At 42.6% G+C, this 27,143-nt stretch overlaps 1 protein-coding gene across 6 annotated transcripts in view; it reads left to right on the top strand.

Annotated features, from left to right (window-relative positions):
• LOC130566646 (glutamate receptor ionotropic, kainate 5) overlaps positions 1-27,143 on the top strand; it is a 103,908-nt gene that overhangs the window by 8,952 nt on the left and 67,813 nt on the right. For 2 of the 6 annotated variants that reach the window (XM_057354271.1, XM_057354266.1), the window contains exons 1-3: positions 14,679-14,917; positions 15,224-15,267; positions 18,722-20,165. The gene's annotated coding sequence lies outside the window, so the exon portion shown is untranslated. Of the gene's footprint in view, positions 1-1,784; positions 1,903-12,633; positions 12,789-12,854; positions 13,513-14,035; positions 14,117-14,678; positions 14,918-15,223; positions 15,268-18,721; positions 20,166-20,309; positions 20,945-27,143 lie in introns of those variants that run through there. The other 4 variants (XM_057354267.1, XM_057354268.1, XM_057354269.1 and 1 more) reach the window with 4 other exon arrangements.

The raw sequence follows: 27,143 nt of genomic DNA, 5'->3' as shown, positions 1-27,143 counted from the left end.
TGATATGCCACCCGAGCATTATGCAATAGATACTTATGTTTGTAATGCAACTGCTTATGTATATTTATTTATTTGTATACACAATACTTAATGTGCATATAATGTGTTCTTTATATGCATATATGTTGTTATTTAATATTTCTCTATAATACAGAAGCTGTGTTGTTCAGCTTTACAGAGCCCAGAGACAACTAGATATAAATCTACAACAAAACATGGCTTATTATCGTAAGTAAGAAAATGCACTGCATTAAAAGTTTTTATTCTTGAATAGCTATATAAATAAGCAATAATGTGAATAAGAAACGAATTAATTTGAATTAATTTTGAATTTTATCAAAACATTTAAAAAGTTATCCGTCATGTTTACGTAAATGTCTGACATCCACGACACTCCTCCCATCCGTTCTGTGATTGGGCGTTCGCAAGGATTCCTGGGTAGGTAACTTCAGTGGAGTCTGCAACAATGCTGGCTTTGCCGAAGACCGCATCGAGGGCACAAAGGAGGCGCTCGCGAGCAGACTTCTGAGCGCTAAAAAGACAAATGGGACACCCTACGAACTCTTAGACTTGGCGAGCATGCGTAATTTAAGTCCACGAGACCACAAGTCCACATGAAGTGCGCCATTTGGGACAGGGCCATAGACAGGATCAAACAGGGTAACAAGACACACCCGGGGAAGACCAATCAACAGGGAACCAATGAACAAAAGAACTACAAATGAACAAAAGAACTACAAAACAGGACAGGAAACAGAACTCAAAAGAACCGAACAAAAAGTCCAAACTAAAGAGGAAAACACAGACAGACTCGTGACATTATCGGTATTGGTCTGATAATAAAATCAGGCCGATATATTAAAACCGATTAACTACAAATCATTTCCTCTGGTTGAATGATTTCTGTCTTGAGACCTGTTCGACATGTGGTTATTGAGAATACATTTCTGTTTAAATCAACATTAACGTAAGGTAGGCTTGGTAAATAAATTTCTGAAAAATAGAGACTAAATGTTACCTTGTTTTCTGTGGTCAATGTTTTAAAATAGGCTCAGGATTTTTTTGATTAATATGGTGATACTGTATATCGGCCAATATATCGGTTATTGCCCTCCAATGTCAAAGAAGTATCCAAAATTTACATATCGGTGCATCCCTAGCTTTCAGTATTTATCTCACCCCTTTAAAAAAAAAAAAGTAACTTAAAACTTAAACTGAAGGCAGAGCTACGCAAAACCAGACAATGAGCAACAGGTTTATGCTCTATGTGTCTCACCTGTCCACTTTTTTGGATCAACTGAGATGCATCTTATCTCGCATGACTTCTCTTTAAAACTGTACAGGATATTAAGACTACATTAAAGTCTATTCAGGTCTGGAAAAGACACCTCTTCACTCATCTATGACCGGTGGGTAGTGCAGGACTCTTGTGCTTTGGCTCATGGGAGGCATTAGCATGACATTTCAGTTCTCGCTACGGCCTGCACTGCACCATCTGTGCTCATGAGTTTCTGAACATACCCTTTTCCTCTGACACCGAGGCCAAGACAGGGACAGAGTAGAAAGCGGGTGTCACGATTTGGCTGGTTGGTTTTGGCAGTCAACAAGAGGTCAGAGTTTGGCTGGTTAGCAAGGCCAAGACAGCTCTTGATGATAGACGCTATAACTACACCATCTGAGACTTTGGATGTTGAAGGGATAATTCACTCAAAAATAAAAACTTTAAAAATAAAAAATGTACTCACCCTCATGTCATTCCAAATCTGTATTACTTTCTTCTGCAGAACAGAAAAGAAGATATTTTGAAGAACATTGGTAACCACATTTCCGTTGTATGAACACAAAACCACGGAGATATTTCTCAAATATAAACCAAGGGGAAAGTGCATCATCACTTCATAGGTAAGTGTACATTTAATATTTTGTTGCCATAGTGATAATGATAACTAACGGCTGTTGTTACTTTTGGCTTTGAACTACAAGATTATGATTACCCCCACATTAAAACATGATGGACAGTTGCCTTATTTGTAGAAAATGCCATAGTGTCACATATTTGTATGTGGTTGTCATAGTGAGATTATTGCTGGCAGAGGAATATTCTCTCAATGGATATTACATATCGACAAACTCAATGGGTGTTGATCATGGCCTTGTAATTACAAATTATACTAATGACGGTACCATTGCTAATGGCAGGAGTTGTTGTCACATAAGCAGTGTGTTGCACTCAGTCACTAATAGTCCCTTTTGCGGAAGCTTTTTGTGAGAAACAGACGAAAACTCAAGTCATTATTTGCAAATGTTCCTCTAAGCTGCAGCTGTTAAATCTCATTAGTGCAAACATATATTCAGACTTGGCACATCAAGATGTGTCGTACCATGTTTGACATCAATGATTGCAATTGCCGTGTGTTTTGTAACTTAAACGTCAAATTTGATTATGTGGAAATGCAAATGAGTTTTAAGCTGAAGACGATTTTCAGTGAATCACGGGTTTGATTTGGTTTCATTTGCATTTGAACTGCTTTAAAGACTTGGTGCACAAGTTGTGTATTTTTTTAATTAAAGGTCCAATTTTTGGAGGATCTAATGACAGAAATGTAATATAATACACATAGCTATGTCTTCAGAGGTGTATAAAGACCTTACACTGGGGAAAAAAATGTTTTTTTTACAGATTTTATGTATTTTTTAAATACTGTCAAAAAACGTAAAATTACAGAAAAAGACCACAAATTTACAAGAAACGGAGGGGGTTGTCATTTTACAGGGAAAACCTGTTATTTTACAGTTTATTTCTGGCGCCCCAGCTGAAACTGAACACTAGACACTGTTAAATTTCATACACTAGACCTTTAAAGCAGCCTGTTATACAGAAAAGTTATTTTCTCTCCAAGTGCACAATGAAAATAACTTAAATAAGGTCATTCCCTTAGCAGTGTCTGTAACCTTTAAGTTTCCAGCTTAGATCTTTCACCACATCACCCTCAAGTATCTCACACATAGAGTACAAGTTTATCTCCGCTGTTACTTACCAACTTCGACTCCATCGCTCGACCGCCATGACTCAAATCCCCTTTGGCCAACTTACACGACACAAAAACACATTTGAGTTCTAATCAGACCTAAACTCAGCGCTCCCCCCACAATGCATCTACTTCAACCACCCACACAAATCTGCACTCATACGCACTCGGTTGGCCGTTGCAGATAAACATTGGCAGGGGGAAGAGCGGCAGGCTGGCCGTGCAGGCAGGACTGCGACGGGCCAGGCCAGCGCCCATAAATTAGGGTGTGCACGCGGAACGACTCATTAACTTTGATAGCGAGAGGGGTTCTGATTGCACCTTTGCAGTACTTCTGCCTGACGCTGGGTGAGCGTGTTTCCGGATCTAAAGAACTTGTGTCTATGACGTCATGACAAACCAGATGATTTCATTGATGAATGAAGGGTGGACAATGAACGATAATATTGATAGTTTTTGTTGCTGTGTGCAATGAGGGCCCAATAACAAACTTGTGAATAATTAGTAAATGAATAATTGAAAATTGTCTAATATTTTTCAGTGCATTGGAGTGAACCTGGAACATGCTCTTGCATTGCAGTTTTTCCTAACTGTCCAAAATGGTTGCGCCACAAAAGCAGCTTTGGTACCATATCTCAGTTGTGATGATGCAAGAGAGTTGTAAAATTATTTATTTTAACTTCAAACATTACAAATCTGCTTCTTAAAGGACTACCGACACACTGCAAGGTGATTTATAAGTGTCTTGTATTCTGTGCTCATCAAATTTGTTCAGGCTCCCTTGTAGGTTTTAAAGCATTTCTCACATCATTTGTAACGTTTCCACAAAAGATGCATTCCATCGGACCTGTCTGGTTTTGTTGTGATTTATTTTTTGTCCTAACTGTGAGTTTCCCTGCTTCAAGAGTCTACAGCCCCAATACATGAAGGTCAGATGAGCCCTCTTCATTCAAAACCAAAACGTCAGGAATTAACAAAGAGTTCAAGTTGATGTCTTCGTTATGATTCACATATCTTAAGTGTTTTAAAAAGTAAACTTCTTCACCTGGAGGCTGAGCAGATGATTCATATCCTTTGCATATATTTTCCTTTGTTTGTATTTATTCATGTGGGATACATATCCGCATGCCGCAGTCAAATTTTACATCTCCTGCTCTGTTCAGCTGTGAGAACTGTTAAGAACAATTTTACATTAAGTGTTCATATATGAAATACTGTGTTTATTTCTGAGCCATTCTATCATCATGAGCTTTAAATGAGTTTTTAATTACTAAACAAAGTGTCTACTTGAGAAGTGACACTGCGTATGATATTCAGACTCGTTGAATAAACTTAAATATGGATATATTTGTCTAGCTATACAGGATGTATAATATACGGATAAACATGCCAAAGTACACTCATATTCACTTCTAGTCGTCTAAAAAAACTACGATTTTTGCAGTTCATATTGTCTGTTCGTCACATTTACACTCATTTGTTTTCTCCACGTTTCCACCTCAGTTGCTTTTGGCAGAGTTGTGTTAATAAACTCCAGCCTCCTCCTCATCCACAACACGATTCGCAAACAGCGGCGGTGCAGACTGGAAGATGAAGAAGAGATCTAACGGAGCGTAACACATCAAGTCCTCCTTTGCCCCACAGCCACAGTCGTCACAGCGCCCGCTGCCAAAGCACATGATGGCTCTCAAGAGCCGCCCCGCTGCCCCTCTGTGTCCTGTACATCATCTCTGCCCGCTTTCTTACTGCTCGAGGAACTTTCGTGCAGGTTTTAGTGTTGTTTGGAGGCAAGGAAGTTCTAGAATATTGAGAGAAATAGGACCCTTGGAGGTGGGTTGTATTGAAGGATATTTGTCACTATCATGAATGAAGTGCTTTAGTTTTTTCTCATGTTGTTTTTGTGCCTCTTCCTAGCTGTGGATATTTGGAGAATGTGAAGGAATGTTCATAATATTTTGTTATTTTTTAACCAGCTGGATCTTTGTACGAAGTGACTCATTCAAAACAGTACAACCCAAATTCCGGAAGTGTTGGGACGCTATTTAGAAATTAGAATAAAATGAAAACTAAAAGACTTGCAAATCACATGAGCCCATATTTTATTTGCAGTAGAACAAATGTTTAAACTAAGAAATTTTACAACTTTAAACTAACTTACAAATTCATACGAAGTTGTTTCCTCGTCAAATACCTGTGTTGAAATGACTTCTTTTTTGAAGCCTAGGATCTTCGTATTTTTGTAGCAAAAATTTGAATTCGTAATTGTCTTTATCCCACATGTTTTTTTCATCACATTAATCTTGACACCATTGTACAAGCAATAAGGCTTTTATTAAATTCATCGACCTTCATCGGATGCTCTTCTCCCAGTCTGCTCACCAAAGGCAGAGCAAACCCCCCTAGATTTATCAAGAGGATGATCGAGGGATAGCAAGGTCGAGCCGTGACCTATTTGGTCATTGCTGTGTGACTCAAAAAAGACTTGACCTTCATCCGCTCTCTAACTCCAGGCTGAAACCTCTGCTCTGCACGTTGTTGTTGCAGTGAACGGTGAATGAATCCTGAATCGCCTGTTCCTGGAGGACACGACATAGTACAGGTGTAGGATATCTCCCTGACAGAATCGAAATCAACTCAATTTGTTAGTCGACTACTCCAAGACCTGAAATGGGTATTTTAGAAATGGGAGACATCCGGACTGTGCACAAAAATGCTGGGTTGTTTCAACCCGTCCACTATTAATTATAAAGTTGCTTAAAAGGTTCTTCAACAGCGATGCCATAGAAGAACAATTTTTGGTTCCACAAAGAACCGTTCAGACAAAGGCTCTTTAAAGAACCATTGTTTCTTACATTTTTACAATCTGAACCTTTCATCGCCACAAAGAACCTTTTGTAAGCAGAAAGGCTCTTCAGATGTTAAAGGTTCTTTATGGAACCATTTAGACAAAAAATGTTCTTCAATGACATCGTGAAGCACCTTTATTTTTAAGAGCGAAGTATTCAGAAACACTAGTCTAGATGTGCAATGGTGGTTTTCAGAGACATCATCGTATCGTTTCAAGCATAGAAGGCCTGACCTAAGACTAGCCTCAACATCTTGAACTTCATGTTCCTTTGTATATTGTCAGACAAACAAATTGTTCTATTCTATTGACCTAATGTACAATAGTTGGCCTATTTGTTTCCCCTCAATTTAATTGTTTTAACCAGTTAGACAGCAAAGAGCAATAAGTTGGCAAAATGCCTCGCTCTAGACTTTCCTGAATTTGATGTAAGTGTATGCTTATTTAAATACAGAGCCTGTTTTCTGGTGCGTTTGGGAATCTGTATTGCATATTGTATGAACACTACATTATTTTTCCACATTTTTTTAATCGTCCAACCAGCTCTTTGATATTCTAACAATACCAACAAAATGTCTTTGTTGGCATCTGCCACAGATACTTTCAGACTTAGTCTCTGAAGGACTGCTTAGTGGAGCCACAACAGAGACTGATATGGGGGTGGGATTAGTATTATAGGATGGCCAAGACAATGGATGTGCACGGTTGGCAAGTGCCCTGGAAAGCCGGCCAAACTCTAATGGTGTCAGTTTTCCGGCATTGTCCTCTTCCTAATGCCCGGCGCACTGACCTCACAGTGTCGTGCTACTGGCTCAGGTCTGTCTTCACCACTTAGGCCCGGGTCTGCAATGCGGGGAAGAGGTGGGAGGGCATAAAAAAATGAAGGGGGTGTTGTTCCAAGCACGCGATGACACTATCATGACGCCCGCAGGGTTGGAGGGACTCTCCTCCGCTCTTCTCTGCAGCTAAATGGTATTACCTAAACCATTATGGACAACCAGCCAAATTACACTTGCAAAACTACCCTTGTCAAACTGCTGGGTTTTGTCCTCAGGGAAGAGAGCTAGGCAGTCACCCTTTGCTACTATCAGCATTTATCAAGTGTAACGCAATATTGGGTCCTTATTGGGCACTCCGCATGTACCCATGAAAAAAGCTGATTCCAGCAAATCTCTGCCTCAATGTGAGCGTGTTTTAATGCTCATTTTCCAATCATTTATCATCTCTTGTGTCTATTTGCAAATGTCCACCGTGCCAGGGGCGTCACTGTAACCTTTGGAAGGATAGAGCCGATGCCGGAGTGGGAGTGGAAGTGACATTTGGGTGGAGAATTGAAGGGAAACAGGTAAGACAGAGCGTTTAACCCCAAATAGACCCGTAGGACAAGAGCTCAAGTGTCGGGTCATATATATAGTGAACTTCCAAGGATGGTGTGTTGGAGTCTCGACTGCAAGTTTTTCATAACGTGTTTTGGCTTAAATATGTCTGCGCCTAAAAGCAAAACGCGGCAATCAAAATAAGGCTATCAGTGCTCAGCCATTCCACCCATGACGGTGAAAGTGCATTAACAGTGCGTAGACAAACACCAAGAAGCAAGATGGTGAGAAACAAACGGATGGTAAAACTAATCAACTCTTTGCCTGGGGCACAAGGCTAAGAGACAAACTCATAAAGAGTCTTAAAAGCCCTGCAAAACGCACTTCTGCTTAATGGCTTCTATCTTAAATTTGGCCCTTTGTGCTGCTGAGCCCTACGTTCGGCTTCCGCTCGTGATTGCCTCTATCTGATGTTTTATTCACATTATGCTGAAAGGAGGAATAGTGTCTGAGTTAGCTTGATGTGGACCCTTTAAAATTCTATTATTTGCGGTGAAACCTCAATTTCACACTGCGTGCGACGGGCGAACTGTTCAACGGATGGATTTTAGATTGACTGGAGATTTCGTGACAGTGTTTCTTTGAAGACGAGGAAGTTTCGGTCACATAGTTTAGATTGACTTTATCAGCGTGCTTTGCCATGTAACAAACGGCGTTTGCCGGCTTTGAACTTTTAAAATTGCAACAGTTGAACAATGGAAATTGCCTGTGGTGACCTTTGAGTACCGCCTGCTGCTTGATTTATATGCGAAGGTTTGTAAAAGCTACTGTATAAGCCGCAATAAGCCCTTACTAAAGTGAAATTACTGTAGCACGCAGGCTTTTGTGGCTTATTTGTTTTATACAACTGTGGCATCAACATTCTTAGACACCGGTGTTCAATAAAAACGTACCTTCTTTTATTATGGATGGTCATTAGAATAAGCCATTCATTTTCCTCACACAAAAAAAACTGTGATTATGTTTTAGATTTTACATTATATGGTACATTATTCAATATTTTTTCTAGATTTTTAATGTTATACACAGAGTTGGATGTAACAGATTCCCCTGAATAAAAAATAAAAGTTTATGTGAGTTTGCATTAGAAATTAGTTCATTTTGTTGATGTATAAATATAAAAGCATAACATGAGTTTAATTTTTGGTAAAGAATAGTTGAATAATTGTATTTCTTTCACCTATGTGGTTGACATGACTAATGCATATATTCGTAAGTGTATTAAGTAGCGTATAGAGGTAGTTCACCCAAAAAATGAAATATGCATTTCATTTCAAACCTGTATGATTTTCTTTCTTCTGCAGAACACAAAAGAAGATATTTTGAAGAACGTTGGCAACCAAACAACATTGGGCCTCATTGACTTCCATTGTAAACCACTGAGACATTTCTCAAAAGATCTTCTTTTGTGTTACACAGAGGAAAGAGCCATATACAGGTTTTGAACAACATAAGCGTGACTAAATGATGACAGAATTTTCATTTTTGGGTGAACTGTCCCTTTAAATAGTGTTGACGTTTTTAAATCAACACTGTTTATGCAACAATTTAACCGAACAATCAATATATTCGCTTTTTTATACAGTAGATCAGTTTTAATAACACTTAAAGTGATAGTTCACATTGGTTTTGTGTCTATACAATAGAAGTGAATGGGGGCCAGTGCTGTTCGTTTTCCAGCTTTCTTCAAAATATCTTCTTTTGTGTTCTGCGGAAGAAAGTCATAAAGGTTTGAAATGACAAGAGGGTGAGTAAATGATGATAGCTTTTTCATTTTTGGTGACCTATCACTTTAAATGCTCTTGCACTGGACTATATCTGTGTTTAGGCAAAATGACAAGCTTCATATTATACTAAAAATGTGAACATGTGGTTGTCCATATTGCAGGATGGCACCTCCACCACGCTTGTTCTCCGTATGTCCAGAGTGTTACAAATGATGTGCTGGAAGCTCACCTCATCCCTCCCACCCCCTAGAAATCACTGCGCTCTTTTGAAGTGAAAGGCATTACATAATTGCAGATGGCTGGCCAGATGGTGATTATCCTCACCTTGAAGATGACCACATGTTTTTGCACGGCTCACATTGCGTTTCAATTCACCTTTTCAAAAGTCATCCGGTAGATTTCATGCACGTGCCCGTGTAGATTGGCCGTCGAGTTTGCGTATCCGAAGCACTCTGCGCTTTTACACAACGTCGGTTTTGGACAACAGAGGCGCATGCTTCATTAATTGCAATAAGCCTCTGGTGATTTTGGACTCGAGCTCTGTTTGCAGGGACTGCATTGCTGTGAATGCGGTGTGTGTGTGTGTGTGTGTGTTTAGAGAACGCTGTGTCTCGGAAGAGCTGGTGTGAGTCCATTCTCTGCTATGATCATTTTTCCTCCCTCAGATTCATATCATTGATCACCGCATGTACAGTATGTACCGCACATGATGGATCCCCTCTGTGAGACACGGCTCCCTCCCTCTCTTTCTCTGTCATTGTTTTCTGACCCCACGTTCTTTTTCAGCTCTTTTTCCATCATTTATTTTGTCATATTTCATTGCTTCCACATTCCTGTACATAATTGTGCTCCTCTTATGTCTCCTTTCTTTCTTTCTTTCTTTCTTTCTTTCTTTCTTTCTTTCTTTCTTTCTTTCTTTCTTTCTTTCTTTCTTTCTTTCTTTCTTTCTTTCTTTCTTTCTTTCTTTCTTTCTTTCTTTCTTTCTTTCTTTCTTCCTCCCTTCCTTCCTTTCTTCCTGACTTCCTTTTGTTCCATTTCTTTTGCATCTTTCTTTTTTTCTCTACTTCTTCATGTCTTCATCCCATCCCTCATTTTCTCTAATTTTTCTATTTCCTCTCTCTATTCGTCCCTCCTTTCATCTTTTTCTATAATTGTCTCTTTCCATCCTCACACACCTGCTACCCTTCATTCTTTATGTCATCAATCATCCCGTTATCTTATTCCTTTTGTATTCCCCATGTGATCCAGCTCTTTCCCCACACACGTCTGTGTCTGTGTGGTCATCTCTGTGGTTTGTTTAGGTGACTATATTATATTGTACAGCAAGTTACGTCAAGCCGCCCAGTTCTTTCGCACCCTTGCTTTCTGCGTGCCAACCAGGTGCACGTGCGTGTTTATCAGTTCATATGAAGACTCGCAGGTGCCGTGGTGTGATGGAGCGTGCGTGTGTGCTCATGCTATACATCTTCATCAGTCACGCTTAATGCATCATCTCCGCTTTTGACGTTACTTTACAACAACATCCCTGAGATTCTACTTCCCATTTTTCTCCTCCTTACACCTGTTGAACCTGCAGTTGCTCTCTCTTTTTGCATTTCACTCTTATAATCCTAGAAAGGTGCCAAAGGGTTCTTCACAGTGATGCCATAAATGGACCATTTTTGGATCCCAAATGACCTTATAGTCTAAATATATTAAAAGAACAATTTCGTTTAATCTCTTTATAGTTGGTAGAATCTTTTTTCCACTATTAACAACCTATTTGTGCAATAGAAAGGTTCTATGGATGTATAGAGGAAGCATCATTTGTGCACCCCTAGTTGCTCTTGCAAAAGGTAGGCAACTTAGTTTGCGTGTGTTTAAAATGCCAAATTTTTGCCAAATTCCCTAATATTTGCCAAATTGTAAAGCACCGTTTCATTCATATCCTTCATGAATAAGGATATATCCTAAAATGCATTGCGATGCTCATGATGCAAATGGAAGTAAGGATGCTGCCTACACAGTCAACAGGCAGCGAGGAAGCACTCTAGGTTTTGAAACAGAGCCACTATCTCGCTTTCCGTCTCGCTCACTCACTCATTGATAGTGGAACTCACGTGAGCAGAATGCTGATCCGCTAATCACTATTCCACCGATATGATCCTGATGTGGGATTGAATGTCAATCTGCCTCTCTCTCTTTCTATGAACAGAGAGACCACACAGTCAACTCGGAGAGAGGAAAGACGAGGTGAACAGAACAAGTCTCTCTCCATCCTTCAAGCGATCTTTTTGCACATGCATGAGAGGCAGATAGTGAAGCACTTAATTACTTTAAATTTAGTCTGGATTACATTTACAAGCAAAGTATCTGTTTGAAGTGCACACATGAAGCTGGTTTTCTGTACTGTAGTAGGTGATTCACGACAAAATCTGTGCTGATAAATTATTCTTTAACAGCGTTTGATTTATAATTGAAGACGTTTTGAAAGTTTTATATGAATCAATCATCCTGTTCAACCCCAACCAATGGTATACATGTATTAATTCAATTTAGTTTTCAAGGTGTATTTAAAGGGACACACCTTTGAGTTGTTCCAAATCTGTATACATTTCTTTGTTCTGATGAACACAGAGAAAGATATTTGGAAGAATGCTTATAACCAAACAGATCTTGCCCTTTGAAAATTACTTTATCATTATTATTTATCATTCACAAAAGAACACATTTTGAAGAATGTAGGACTGCAAACAGTTCTGGGGCACTTTTGACTTCAGTTGTATTTTTTCCTACTATGGTAGTCAATGGGGGGCAAAATCTGTCTGGTTATATGCATTCTTCCAAATATCTTTCTCTGTGTTCTTCAGAACAAAGAAATTTATACAGATTTGCAACAACTCGAAGGTGAGTAAATGATGACAGAATTTTAATTTTTGGGTGAATTTTCCCTTTAACTGGCTAAAGATTAGAGCTGAACATATTGATTCAAGCCCTTTACAGATGAGCCATGACCCCAGTTCTAATGAATATATGAAGATGTTTTTATATATTTTTAATGTAGTATCATTTTTAAAAGATATATAAAAACATTTAGAATCTACTATTGTGAAGATATGGCATCACAATATTTCCTGCATTGAATGTTTTATTGCTTACTTATGATGATTACCAGACATTCTTAGAAACTGAAAACCAAGAAACAATACTTTTCTACAGGGAGATTTAAATAAAAGTGTCACTTTTTATCGTGAGTAATTCAGCCTGATTTTCCGAAAATTCGTTTCTGCTTTTACCATGGGGTGGCTAATTCGTATGAATTCATACGAAGTGAATTACACGAAAATGTACGACTATTAGAAATGTCGGGAAAAGTAATGAAACCCCACCCCTAACTCAGCCTCTACATCAAACTGTAACTGGTGCAAAGCACATCGTACTAAAACGTATGATTTAAACATATGAAATGATTCAATTCATATGAATATATCTCGTACAATGCTTACAAACATGTGATTGTGTTGGTAGATTTAGCAGAATCTGTTGTTTTTATTTGTGTTAAACAAACAGATCTAATAACAGGCAGCCAAATGTAATGCGTCTCTGGTGACATGCTGGTGCAGAACAATCTCCTTTCTAACCATATTTATTTCCTTTTGTTTGTTTTTGTTAAACAGATGACAGCGGCAGTCAAGCATTGTCTTACAGGCTGGCTTACGGAACTCAAAACCTAGCTTTATTCATCGATGGATGTATGACAGTGAGGTCCTTGGAGGAATTTGATTGATCTTCTGTACTTCAACTGTCAATCAAAGATGAATCCTAAGAACAGGTACAGACAAGTTTAAAGATTTATTTGTTTAGACGTATATATGATTTTCTCCATTTGAAACCTACCGTCAATGCATGAACCTATAATGCATCTTCCGTTCCAAGCAGATCCACACTTGAGAAACGGATATTTTCAGGCAGTCTTGTGCGTCTTTGCAAACCGAAAGTTTGGAATAATTCCTAGCATTTTCTTTGAATTCCTTCTCTCTCTTCTGCTATAATCTCAGGTAAAAACACGACCGCCCATTACTTCACATCAATAACTTCCTGCTGCGGGGTCTCATTTCCTGCTGTCTCCAGCGTGAACCCATGTCCAGCATTCCCATAAAGCGAGCTTCCTCTTCCAGTACAGAATGAACGGCTCAAGCTAATGATAATCGGTTTGACTGTCCGATCTAAACTCTTGTGGCACATTCTCCTCGCACATTCGGTGTCTCTTCTCTGAATGTGATGTTTGTTTGCGTGAGAGTGCGTGCTGTTGGATTTTGTGTGTGTGTGACAGAAAACGAGAGAGACAAGAGACTCACAATACTCAATTCCCTACAGGGCGCCACTGCGAGCCAGAGGAAGTGAGCGAGAAAGCCGTGTGTGGAGCTGATTGAAAAAGACAGTACATAAGAGACTCCAGCAGGGATCATTTTACAGCCCGTACCTGATCTACAAAGATGATCAAACGTTCCACAGCACTTATCCTTCTTAAAGACGAACGTAAAACAGCATGCGTGGTATTGCTATGGAAAATACATTTGTTTCATCATTTTGAAAAAATGTGTTTACAGTAGCGTTCGCTGGAGCAATCGCTGTACATTTGCAGGCCTCCGTTGTACAGAATTGTAAATATATACTTTTTTGTTTTGGCACGAGCCACGTTGTTGTTGTGTGAAGTATTGAATAACCATTACTTTGAAAGTCAATATATCAGTTTTCCATATCATTTAACTTAAGCCTTGCAATCGAGTTTGACTTCCTGAAGTCAACACACAGAAATCCTTCCTGTAGTCAGTCTGGAATTGATTTTTAAATACGTAGTTTGTCTATGTACTCAAGCACAATGACATAATTGGTCTCGTCGTGCGGTTTCACAAGCTATAAATGCAACATCAAGTCAACCTGTAAAGCAAGGTCATGGGATGGATGATAAATATGTTTCTGGAATGCATCATAACTAGCTTTTGACAAAAGCATAAGTCAAATGCATGAATGTAAAAAATAACTAAAGACCCTTCCATTATGTGTCACTCTTTTTAGCTGGCTCTGCATGCAAGAATGTGTCCGGTTTGGTCTGGCGAGGTGGCTCGGATGACCGGTGCATTTTGAAGTGTTTCAAAGGTAAGAACATTTTTATTTTTAAACCAAACATCCCACTATTTTTATGCATTAAATTTGTATACCATTTGGAGGGTATATTGCATGGATAAAAGATGTAAACCCTCAATATTTTGAACAGAAATGGAATTCAATTCCCCCTGCCAACCATGCGTTATACAAAATGCATGAAAGAACATGATTAACATGTTTTTTTTAACAAATTTAATGCAAAGCTCTAATTGACGATATACTATTTCCTGTGTGGTAAAACAATTGTGGTGACTTGCTGTTTTTGTATTTAACCTAAAAACCTTAAGCCAGCGAAAAACGCATTATGAATATGGGAATGCATTGGTGGTTCATCTTTGTGTCATTGAGCACAAGTTTTGTTGGAGGGTGAAAATTGGTGTATGTGAGATTCGGGGTTGAATGTACTTTTAATGTATATTTACAGTATTTGTGAGTGATAGTAGAAAGATACGGTCGAGAGAGAGAAAGAGAGAGAGAGTGGAAGGATCTGCCTGTGATTGGATTGGAGGCAGTGCTCAAGAGGCACTGAGATACAACCAGAAAGGTTGAGGGAGAGAGAGGCACGAATGCAGTTTACACGCTAGCCCAGCTGCCAGATATTACAGCAAGCTCAATTCTACCGTACTGGATGCGAGGAGAGGGGCGTAAACGCTAGGATAACAAGGACGCAGAATGAAGAGAAGCCACCGTTGCGTTCACGTGGGAAATGAGCTGTGCTGAATAAACAGGAGCCGCAGAAGAGGACCGCGTAAAAGAGACGGAGGAGGAGGGGGCAGCCCGGCGTCCTCTGAGGTAGCGCCTGTGGAGTCTGTTCCTCCCGCTGCACGCGTGTGCGCGAGTGTGTGCGTGCTGACACGCTGATTTATTGCTGCATGTGTGATTATCTATGTTGCCGATTAACAAGATATTGTGTGTTTCTGCATACGAGCAGGAATGATGCGGAGAGCCGGCTCGGAGACTTGTGCGCATCTGTGATTTTGTTTCCTAGGGTTTTCTCGGTTGTTTCAGGATTTTTGCATTGCGCCGGCACATGCGTTCGTGATGTCTGTCCTTTTGGCATTCCGTTGAGGTCTCTCTCTCTCTCTCTCTCTCTCTCAGCGCAGTAGACCCAGCTCGATTCAAATGAAGAAAGACAGCCGTGGGTGAGTTTATCTTTCTCTCTTTTCCTTCGTTCTTCATCCTTTTTCTTTGAGTTGTCTTTGAGGTTAGCGTAGTCATTTTCCTCACCCTCTCCCCCCCATATACCCCCTTTTCTGTTGTCCATCAGCCATTTTCCCCTCTCCATCTTTTCTTTCTCTCTTTCATTCTTTCTCATCATCTGTCAGGTCCCCTCCACCTCCTCGGTTGGTCCCCATCTGCCCATCCCTCAACAGTCATTAACAACTGCCTGTGTCACAGGACCGCTCAACCTAAACCAATGTGCTCAGGTCAAACCCATCCTTCACACATGCCTCGTCCGCAACACACATGCATGCACGCAGCACTCGTATATTGTCACTGCCATCTATGTGACTGCCGGTGAACTCGGCATGTATATCATGATAGAGGCGAGGAGAGGACAGATTAATGGTGATTGTGACAGCTTACCCACGATGCTCTGCTTTTGCTTGGTGTGCTGCCTACCACAGCCTCTATGTGTGTGTGTGTGTGTGTGTCGGGGTGTGTGTGAAGGTTATTTAACTTTATCACCTCAGTGTGAGAGGACAAAAGAACATCATTTAATGTGTGTGTGTGTGTGTGTGTGTGTGTGTGCCTGCCGTGGTATATTATGGGAACACACAAACACTCTTAATGGGACTCTTAAAGTGACAGTTCACCCAGAAATAAAAATTCTGTCATATTTATTTACCCTCATGTCATTTAAAACCTGTATGTGGCTCTTTCTTCAGTAGAACACAAAACATATATTTAGAGTAATGTCCATACAATGGAAGTCAGTGCTGGCCGGTGTAGTTTGGTTAGCAACATTCTTCAAAATATCTGCTTATGTGTTGTGAAGAAGAAAGAAAGTCATACAGGAGTTGAAATGACATGAGGATGAGTAAATGAAGAAACATTTTTCATTTTTTTTCAATTATTCTTTTTGTAAATAAGGAACCAGTGAAATCTGATGAGATCAAATGGAGACTTAAATCTACTTTTCAGGTTTTACTCTTAATGAAAAACATAGAATGTGAGTTTCTCAACAAGAGATCAATGTCTCGCAGTGTGCTCCAATTTTCAATTTTTTCAAGAACGATTGTCTATTTTCGTTTCTAGTAAGGAATAGAAATAATACTCAAAAATACAGTATATGACTTACGGATGTATACTGTAAATGAAACATTTCATGATTTTCATGAACTCTCCTAAGCTATAAAAGAGCAATGGTACATCCTGAAAAATAAGAACTATAAAACAACGATGAAGAAAAAATGAACACAAGGGCTGGTGCTTCATCATCTCCACGACTTGATTCATGAATTGCATTGAGATAGAGTCGCGTGATATAGGAGGTAAATGCTCACTGCTGTTCTCTGTTTCTCAGATGATGCAAAGCATCAGATTTATCAGTGAAATCTTTCGGAGTCGTAAATCCTTTACGGAGCTGTTATCTCAGTCAGAGAGGGGCAGAAATAGAAGGATGAAAAAAAGACCAAATCACGCAAAGCGCAGGAAGTACAAATCTCATTTTCAACCTCTCACTTTTGCTTGGTTTCTTGGCACGGCGCTCTGACTCACTCGCGGTAGCATTAGATCACTCTGAGAAAAGTACAGAATGTGATCTCAGCCCCTTTCGCTCAAGTCTTTGTTAATAAGTGCTGGGAAGGCACAGAGTTTGATTTCTGGTTGGGCTTAGACCTATTGACTTTACATGACCGCTCGAAAAACGCACTGTATAGAGTAGGCCGAAAACCACATGCTTACCATATAAGTGCCTTTTTTCACCTGTGACATGCTAATGTTTCTCAAGTACAAATGCACTGACGTGCACAAAAAAGAACGTTCTCCCCAGAGAGCCAAATTTGAGTTTCCTTGCACAAAACGCGCTCACTGCAACGCATTAGCTCAGCTGTCTCACAAAACCATAATATCAAGATTAAAAATAGATCCTCTGCACACACACACACAGTCACAAGAACTCTGTGTTCAACAAAAAAAAGAAAAAGTAATGTTTTATATTGGCTTGTATACCAAACTCCAGACAAAATATGGTTCTGTGAGCAAGAAGAAATGAAATTTGACTTCAGCGTCATGCGTTTTAATGGCTTAAAACGCATGACGTTTTAAGGTCCCGTGCATGCAATGTTCAACATTTACATAATACTTTTTTGTTGGCAGATTGGGGTTAACTATGCAACACACAACGCAAGTGGATTCGTTTTAAAATAAAGTCAATTGAAAATTAAACATCCCTCGTTCATGTAAGGTAAAACGCGTTGATGTGTGTTTATGTTAAAAGCGCGGTCGGTTGGTAGATTCACGCATTTAGAAACATCGCAGGCACTTGACTGGCTTCCCCTCTTGCAAAGCTCGCCATCACGGCTCTTTATTCCAGCTAGAGCTAACAGGCTTACGTAACGTTCAACCAGGCAGAGAGCAGTTTTACTAACATTTACTGCTGAACATTCAACACGCTGTCCCATGTAACAGCACTTCACCCTGTGAAAAATAATTAAAGTGATTGTTATCTTTTGAAAGCATTCACACTGGCTTTTCGCTCATCTGAAGGCTTTCATTGGGATGAGAAAAGCCAACCTGATCTCACTGGAAACAATTTTACAGGGTAGCTATTTTGTATGAATTTATATGACGTGAATGTACAAAAATGTATGATTCTTAGAAAAAAAATGAAGTACCTCTCTTAAAAGTCCGGTGTATGAAAGTTAGCAGCATTTAGTGGTGAGGTTGTGAATTGCAACCAAAGGCTCACTCCACCGCTCCCTTTCGAAGCACTACGGCGGCTGACACAGAACTAAGATGTCATCACGTTTTTGCTTCTTTGCGAAAGGAGATAACATATTTACGAAACACGCTCTGTAGAGCAGTTTGTCCATTTAGGGATTCTGTAGAAACAACATTGCGAAGGGGACCCGCGCTGTATGTAGATAGAAATAGCTCATTCTAAAGTAATAAAAACATAAAGCTTCATTAGGTCTTTATGCATCTCTGAACACATAGTTATGTATATTACATTGCATTTCTGTCAATAGATCCTCCAAAAGATTACACACAGCACCTTTAAACCTATGAACTGAAACGTACAAATGAGATAATACGAATTAGCCACATTGTAAAATAGTGTTGGGAAAGCTTGTGTATGTGTTCTGGATAAGAAAAACAGGTTGTGATTGTATTAAAATGTCATTTCAAGGACAAAAGTGAGGAATGTTAGCTAAGGTCCTATATGAATAACTTGACATGATATAATCACATTGTCTGACAGTGAGAATTGCGAAAAGAAGAGACAATGTGAATGGCAAAATAAATTCATTGAATGATCAGGCAGGTAATTGAAAGAGACCATTCTGCTCCATTCTACACCATTGCCTTTGTATCATCATGTCTTTCTCGACTTTAATTATACCTTCCTAATTGCCTTTCCCTTTCCTCCAGGCTCCGTCAAAGACCATCTCTCCACCCGTGACAGGACTCGCGTTTCCGCCCGCTGACAGCCAGAAGTTCTTCCAGGTTCTTCGTCCCCAGACGCTCTCAGAATGGACCTACTTTCCAGCCAGCAGAAGTGCTCACAGGAGCGCTGAGGATTTCGGGGAATAAAAGAACAAATCCTTGATCAGGATTTTTTATTGAAATCTCTTGACGTTGACCACTCAGACGCCATCCATCACTTCGAGTTGAAAAGGAACCCCGAGGGGCCAAAGGAATAAGTATCACCCAATCATCCCGAGATCCTTTGATTTCATATCGTGTCGAGAGGATCCTAAGCGATACCGTTCGACGGGAGATAATTGAACTTCCTGCCGGCAGGCGATTGAAAATGGAGGACTAGAGGTTGAAGTGGTTTTTCTGGGGGGTCACCGCTCGGGATCAGATTGGAGCGTAGTTTTGACATCCAACTGATTCCTGTCTGTGGCTTTACTTTTTTGTCCTTTTGGCCAGTTCTCTAGATAAGGGACGGAAGAGCTGAGGAAAAACAGGATGTTGTGTTCGGTTGAACTTTTAGATTAACATTCAACAGTGTTGCTGTGTTGGTGCGGAAAGAATCGAGATAGGTAGCAGATGGCATGCCTTCGATTAACAATGTGGGGCAAACAAATGCAATTTTTGTTGCATGCTTTAGCCTTATTATTCTGGTAGGGATAAATCGAAAGGCAGAAAGAGCACAAGACCAAAGACCAATAGACGGCGAGCAAAAAGGGAGGTAGGGGGTCGATGCTACAGATATGAGGTGTTAACTCCCGCCTGTTTGATTAAGTTAGGCCTTTCCTATTCATCTTCTTTTCATCTCAAAAATGAGATTTTTTCCTTTTTCAAATGACCCTTAAGACTGTAACACACTGCAGAGACTGAGTTAGGGTGGGGAAACAGAGGGAGAGAGTTTGTTCCCAGCTGAAACAAAATGTTCTCCTGCCTTCTTATTCTTACAATTTCAGCTATTTACCTCAACCCTTCATTTCTGTTTTCATCCCCCTACTTACGCCTCTGGGAGATCAGGCGAGAGAATTGAGTTGTTTTATCTTAGCTGGAATCTTTTCAATTTTTGCTTCCCTGACAGATTTTTTTCTGTACCCGTTCACCCCGGACAAAATGCAGTTGTATCGCAAGTCAAAATCAGGACCCTGATATCGTTCGGCGGGGGAGAGCCAGGCACTGAGATAGAAAGAAGAGAGACCTTCTGATGGAAGCCTAACCTCCGATCTTAAAAATATCTGTTTTTTCTCAACCCCCACCTCCCCAATCCGGTTCAGAGGTATCCTCGGATATTCCTTCTTAGATCCCTCTTTTTCCACGGATCTGTCGGCGTTCTCGACGGGACGCAGCCAGCTTGTCTCGGTGCCAATCCTTTCATATTAGCTCCTGGTGTCGTCTGCTTCATTCAGTGAGTAGATGGATTCCTTCTTGTCCGGCGTTCTGTGTGCATGTGTGTGACTGCGAGCGTGTGCAGTCGTGAGTGCGTGCGTCTGTTTGACTTCGGCTCCATATGGTGTGCAATCCCTGCTTATCTATCTTCTGTTTATGTGTGTACGTCTGGGTGGGTGTTGCACTTGGATGCGTATGCATGGACATAAAATCGAGTCAAGGTTTTATGTTAACCGTGCCGGGTGACCGATAAAAATACATCTAGCAAGCTTGGAGAAAATGTATGATAAGACATGTTCTTCGGCAGATCTAGCTTGTTCGTATGCATTGCTTACGTGTGAAACCGGTGACACGGACCTAAGTGTGTGCATATTTCTGCATATACCACCAGTGGATGTGCAGTAATGAATGCAAATTGATGTAGATACGCTCAGTGGAAGATAAAAGGCATTTCGTGATGCGTTTCTTCATGAGGTCAGCTCATTAAACAAGCGGCGGTTTGGCATAAAGTCACAAAACTATGCTAATAATTGTGTTTCTGTTGTGTCCAAGTTTTGGAGAAGGGAGAGGCAGATGTCCATGACCTGCGACAACGGTTTGTAATGAATGTTTCTGATTCTGCAGGAGGACACGATTGTCTTTTTTACTACTTTGGCCGGCAGATTGAACAGCTGTGTCTCTATCTCCATCTTCGTTCTCGGTTTCTTTCCATCACTTGCTCGATCAGTGTCTAGACCTCACTTTGGGCTGGCCAATAATTGAAAAGCTATATTGATATTCTGCTTGGTGGAGACAGAGGTAAAAAATACAATTTTATTTACAGTTAATCATTTGGAGTGGGAGCATTGCATCATTTGAGAAAAAAAAGATTTTCTACAGTATGGTCAGGAATGCTTGTGAAACGAACCAGGTTAAAGGGATAGAATAGAAGAATGAGCTTTATTGGCCAAGTATGTTTCCACATACGAGGAATTTGTTATAGAGACAGAAGCTCCACAGTGCAACAGAAAGACAGCAACAGGACAGAACACAGATGAAAATAATAATAATAATAATATACAATAATATAGAAATAGGCAATGTACAAAACAGCAAAAACACAATATACAATATAGACAATTATGTATGTACAGGTCTCATATGTGCAAATTTGGTGAATAAATAATGTAAAATAGAGTTGTGTGTTCCGCGTTTAATGTCAAGTGTTCATAAGATGGATTGCCTGAGGGAAGAAACTGTTCCTGTGTCTGGTCGTTCCGGTGCTCAGTGCTCTGTAGCGTCGACCAGACGGTAACAGTTCAAAAAGGGAGTGTGCTGGGTGTGAGGGGTCCAGAGTGATTTTACCAGCCCTTTTGCTCATTCTGGATGAGTACAGTTCTTGGAGAGTGGGGATGGTTGTACCAATGATACGCTCAGCAGTCCGGACTACCCTCCGTAGTCTTCTGAGATCAGATTTGGTAGCTGAGCTGAACCAGACAGTTATAGAAGTGCAGAGGATGGATTCGATGATGGCAGAGTAGAACTGTTTCAGCAACTCCTGTGGCAGGTTGAACTTCCTCAGCTGGTGAAGGAAGTACAGCCTCTGCTGGGCCTTGAGTCAATGTGAGTGTCCCACTTCAGATCCTGAGAAATTGTGGTGCTCAGGAATCTGAATGACTCCACTGCAGTCACAGTGCTGTTCATGATGGTGAGTTTCACGAGTTCACCTGTGCAGATAATAAAAATAGCAGGGGTAGTAAAGGTATGCGTATTTGGCGTGCTGTCCGAGCTCGCCGGTTCCTTCTGAACCCGGTACGCTCTCTCCCCCCAATAGGGGCGAGTGCGCCGAGCTCGGAAACGGCAGAACCCAGAACTCACCCCCCGGAGTTCTGCTAGATATTCAAGTTCGGGGAGAGGAGCCGGGGAGGTGGAGGGATGTTTAATCCTTTAGAGATGGTTTCAGGTAGGATTCCTGAAACCTGGCTGATTAATTATATGCTCCGGCTTCTCCCGAACTTTGTTAATAAAACATAATTTCATGAGTTCACCTGTGCAGATAATAAAAATAGCAGGGGTAGTAAAGGTATGCGTATTTGGCGTGCTGTCCGGGGAGCGGGCTCCGAGCTCGCCGGTTCCTTCCGAACCCGGTACGCTCTCTCCCCCCAATAGGGGCGAGTGCGCCGAGCTCGGAAACGGCCGAACCCAGAACTCACCCCACAAAGCGCATGTAAACGCTGGACAGCAGCCGGGTAGCGCATACACCCCATAACGCTATACTTGAGGCTTCCTGGATGGTGGCTTGCATTCGCCAAGGGGCCTGTGGGTCTTGCAGACCCTGATGATGTGGGTGATGCTGTGGCCGCTAGATTTGTGAGCTCCTGCAAGTGGGGGGTCTGCTGTGATCGTGGATCGAGATCCTGCTCCTACGGGGTGGTTGATGCTATCGAGTTGCTGGTTTATTATTGCTGGGTCTTCTGGGGGGGTTGGAAGGGAATTTTGCCTGCTGTGGCAGGGCACGAGTTGGAAGCACGGGCCCCTGCGGGGGCGGTCGCTGCGGCGATACTGGCTTCATAGTGCATGGTGTCAGCTAAGGCAGAGCCGCGGCGCTACTGGCTTCATGATGCATGGTGTCTGTTGCGGCAGAGCTTGGGTTGGAATCGCGGGCCCCTGCGGGGGTGGTCGTTGTGGCGATACTGCGTTCATAATGCATGGTGTCAGCTGAGGCAGAGCTTGGGTTGGAAGCACGGGCCCTGCGGGGGCGGTCGCTGCGGCTATGCTGGTTTTGTGATGCATGGTGTCTGCTGCGGCAGAGCTTGAGTTGGAAGCACGGGCCCCTGCGGGGGCAGTCGCTGCGGCGATACTGGCTTCATGATGCATGGTGTCTGCTGCGGCAGAGCTTAGGTTGGAATCGTGGGCCCCTGCGGGGGCGGTCGCTGCGGCGATACTTGCTTCATGATGCATGGTGTCTGCTGGGCAGAGAAAAGTTTAAAGCCATGGGCCCCTGCGGAGGCTTTCGCTGCGGCGATGCTAGCTTCGAAGTGCATGGCGTCTGCTGTGGCAGAGAGAAGTTTAAAGCCATGGGCCCCTGCAGGGGTGTTCGCTGTGGTGATGTGTGGCGTCTGCTGCGGCAGCGTGGGGGTTGGAAGCCTGTGGGCGGTCACTGCGGTGACGTTGGCTTCTAGCATGGGGGGGGGTAGTCGAGCACATTCTGCTGCGGCAGAGAGAAGTATGAAGCACGGGCCCCTGCGGGGGCAGTCACTGCAGCGATACTGGCTTCTGGCATGGGGGGGAGGGAAGACATTCTACTGTGGCAGAGTGAGGGAAGAAACACAATACTTCAGGGGAAGGGGTAATGGAGGCATGCAAGGAATTCTATCGGAGGGTAGGAAAGACGTTCTGCAGCGGCAGAGTTGAGGGATGAAGCACGGGCCCCTGCGGGGGCTGTCACGTGGTGCGATACGGGCTTCTGGGGAAGAGGATTGGATGAGGGAAGCATGCGAGGGAATTTGGAAGGGAAAAAATATTCTGCTGCGGCAGAGTGAGGGAAGAAGCACAATACTTCAGGGGAAAGGGTAAGGGATACATGCAAGGTATTTTATCGGAGGGAAGGAAAGACGTTCTGCAGCGGCAGAGTGAGGGATGAAGCACGGGCCCCTGCAGGGGCTGTCGCTCAATGCGATGCTGGCTTCTGGGGAAGGGGATGGGGTAAAGGAAGCCGGGCTCCTCTGAGTTTGAGTGGTGTAGCGATGCTGCTGCTTGCTTGCTGGGGAAGCTTGTTAGAAGGTTGATGATTGATGCTAAATGATTCGGGTGACAAGGGTCCTGTGTGCTTCCCTGATGAGGGCGCGGTTAGTCTGGATGTAACTTTTGAAAGCGTCTGAAGACCAACGGCCGAGCGCTTGGATCTGGAACTGTGAGAGGCCCTTTTGGGCTGCCGTGGTTGCCGCGCCGATGCGAAATGAATGGCTGAAAAATAGATCTGCTGGAATGCCTGCGTGGAGTAAAACAGATTTTAGGTGTTTTTGGAACCAGAAACGTGTAGCAGGGTTGTTTAGGTCGTCTACGAAGAGAGGGTCGGATGGAGATTTAACCTGTGATGTTCTGAAGCGGATGTATGCTACTAGGGTTTGGAATGGCTAGATTGAGGATTGAAGCTTGAAGATATATATGAAATGACCTCTTCTGGCCTGATCGGTCTTGCTTCGTTTAATAAAAAACGAGATGGTTTCCGAATCGAGCACTGACAAATCCGAAATAGTGGGGTTGATTGAGGGGTCGAAATTGGACGTAGTGGTGCTTTCTGATCCTCTGAGAAATCCAAAGAACGCAAGGATGAACATGGCATCGAGTGTGTGCGCGGTGTGCTTGGTGTGGTAGCCTCTGCGGAGAATTGAGATACATTTGGTCAGAACTTCTAAGGTGATAGGTTGTCTGGCGTCTCGGTGGGTGGGTTGGGCTCTCTGGATGCCTTTGATAAGCATGGATGTTTGAGAGCTGGCTATGGCTTGGGAGGGAGCATTGTAAATTAATTTGTGAAAAAATTGAATCCCGCTCAGATAACCTTTGATGGAACTTGCCTGGAGATGTTTGATTGTGTTGAGGAAAGAGATGAATGACGTGATGGAGAGGAGAGAGAAATCTGGGAAGGAAATTTCTCCATGCCGTGAGGTATGAAAGTAGGGTTCTGTGGGAGACGGCTTGAATGATTGCGCTCAAGGATGCATCTATTAGAGTTTTAAGGGGGTGGTTTAATTGAATGTCAATTCCCAATAGGGAGGGACAAGCGTTGGTATTGGGTCTGCTTCTGGTGCCAACAGCCTGAATTTCTGAAATGAGAAACGGGAAAGGGCGTCAGTTATCTGGTTTTTTACTCCTGGGATGTGCTTGGCCGTCAGAATGAACTGATCGCATGCAGAAATCCAAATTAGACGTCTGAGAAAAGGCATTAAGGCGGGTGAATGTGAGCGGCTTTTATTAATGCAATGTACCGTTGCTTCGTTCTCGCAATGGACCATGATTCTGGAGGCGGACCATTCTTTCCCCCATAAATGGGCCGCCGCCACTAACGGATACAGCTCGAAAAGTGCTGATGATCCGAGGGACTGCGGTAAACTTGTGAGCTGGGGCAGCCATGTAGACGCGAACCAGCGACCTTGGTAGTATCCCCCAAAACCGACGGAAGGAGCTGTGTCGGTAAATAAGTGTGTGTCAACGGGGAGAGAGATCATGTCATTGTAAAAGAGAGAGATACCATTCCATCGTTTGAGGAATTTAATCCATAGACTGAGCTCGTCGCGGCATGAGCTGTCTAGATGGATTAAATCCTCCAGACCGTGAGCAGAGGATGCGAGGGAGAGGAGATGCGAAACGAAAGGGCGACCTTGCGGGATGATGCGCATCGCGAAGTTCAGGTGGCCGAGAATTGATAATAGCTCACGTTTAGAACAATGCGGTGTGTCTATGAGGGAAGAAGCGATCAAAATTGTCCTATCGATTTTTTCCCTTGGGCAAGGAAGCTTGGAACTTTAGCGTATCCAATTTAATGCCTAGAAATTCGATGGACGTGCTGGGTCCCGAAGTTTTTTCGGGTGCGAGAGGGATGCCGAGCTTTGAGAATACTTCTTGGACTTTGGAAAGATGTGCGGCAGGGATAGATTCTGGTGGCGAGATTATTAGAAAATCGTCTAGTAGGTGGATGAGGTAAGGAATGGCGTAGTTGTTAGAGAGAATCCAACAGATTGCCCCTGACAACATGTCAAAAATCTTTGGACTGCTTCTGCATCCGAAGGTGAGGCGGCCGCGCCCGGCCGTTCTGATAAGCGTAATAGCTTGCTCGACGTCTTGGTAATGTAACGAGAATTCTTCGAGCGGGATCAGGCTGTTAATGCTTGGAAAGGGGGAACCGTGTAGGGATGAAAGATCGAATATTAAGTGCTTTTTCCCTCGAAAATTTCCGCGTGGCTACGCCGATGGGGCTGACGCGAAAAATTGAAAATGGTGGGGCGGTAAAGGGGCCGATCATGAATTTATCGTCGATCTCTTTTTTGATGAGGCGATCGACGATGTCGGGCTCTGCGAGTGCAGAACGGAGATTGGGGCATATGATGTTGTGAGAAAGGGAGCTCATGATGCCGGGATTAAAACCTTTTCGAAGACCATACAGAATGTATTCTGTAAATTCATGATCGGGGTGGTTTCATAGTTCAGAGGATAAATGCGACACATTGACAGGAGTCGCCAAATAATTGTAAGATTGTTTATTGACATTTTTGCGTACAGGGCAAACCAAGCGGGCGTGGGCGCCTCCACAATAATTGCACACATGCAGAAAGCGGCATCGTTGTCTCGTGCAACGGTCCGAGTTGAAGTTTCTGCAAGCTTCGTGCTTTTTTGTGTTGGTACCCCCTGCTGTGGCTGAACGTGCTTGCCGGTTTAGCAGGCACGGAACGTGAGCGGTGGAGACGGGGGGAGGCGAAGCCTGGCGATGGGAAAAGGCGGGGGTGACAAGGGGACAAGCTGTGGTGTTGTGTGCCACTGAGCGACACACTGCGCAAGACAGATTCTGGTACCCCAAAAACACCCTGTTGTGAAGCTCAGTGTCCAGTGCGCCCCAGTATGGGCACTGGTTCCACTGAGCTACCCTTATTGCACATTTAGCCGAAAACAATCTGTGATAAGTGTAAAAATGCGTCCCCCCGTAAGAAAGCGCGAGCTCCGTGACTATGGCAAGATAGTCACCGAGCTCACGCCTCCTATGGGGGAAACTCGTGCAAATGACTTCGATATATCGTGAGAAAGCAACAGTGAATTCCGGGAAGGACAAAATGCGGGGACGACTATGGGACGTGTTTTTTACGGTAAATGAGAGGTCGCCATGCGTGATCTGGTGCTCGGCTGACGGAGGTGCGAGTGGTGACATTAAGTGAAATAAATCTACATCCGCACCTGCTAATATCTGCATCCTGATGTTGGTGGATACTGGAGGGGGTTCCAGAAATGGAGCATTGGGGGGCATCGG

The sequence above is a fragment of the Triplophysa rosa genome, linkage group LG16, assembly GCF_024868665.1.
Source record: "Triplophysa rosa linkage group LG16, Trosa_1v2, whole genome shotgun sequence".
In the NCBI taxonomy this organism is placed as follows: Eukaryota; Metazoa; Chordata; class Actinopteri; order Cypriniformes; family Nemacheilidae; genus Triplophysa; species Triplophysa rosa.
The sequence above is the reverse complement of the archived record's forward strand: the minus strand, read 5'-3'. Positions and strand labels throughout refer to the sequence as shown.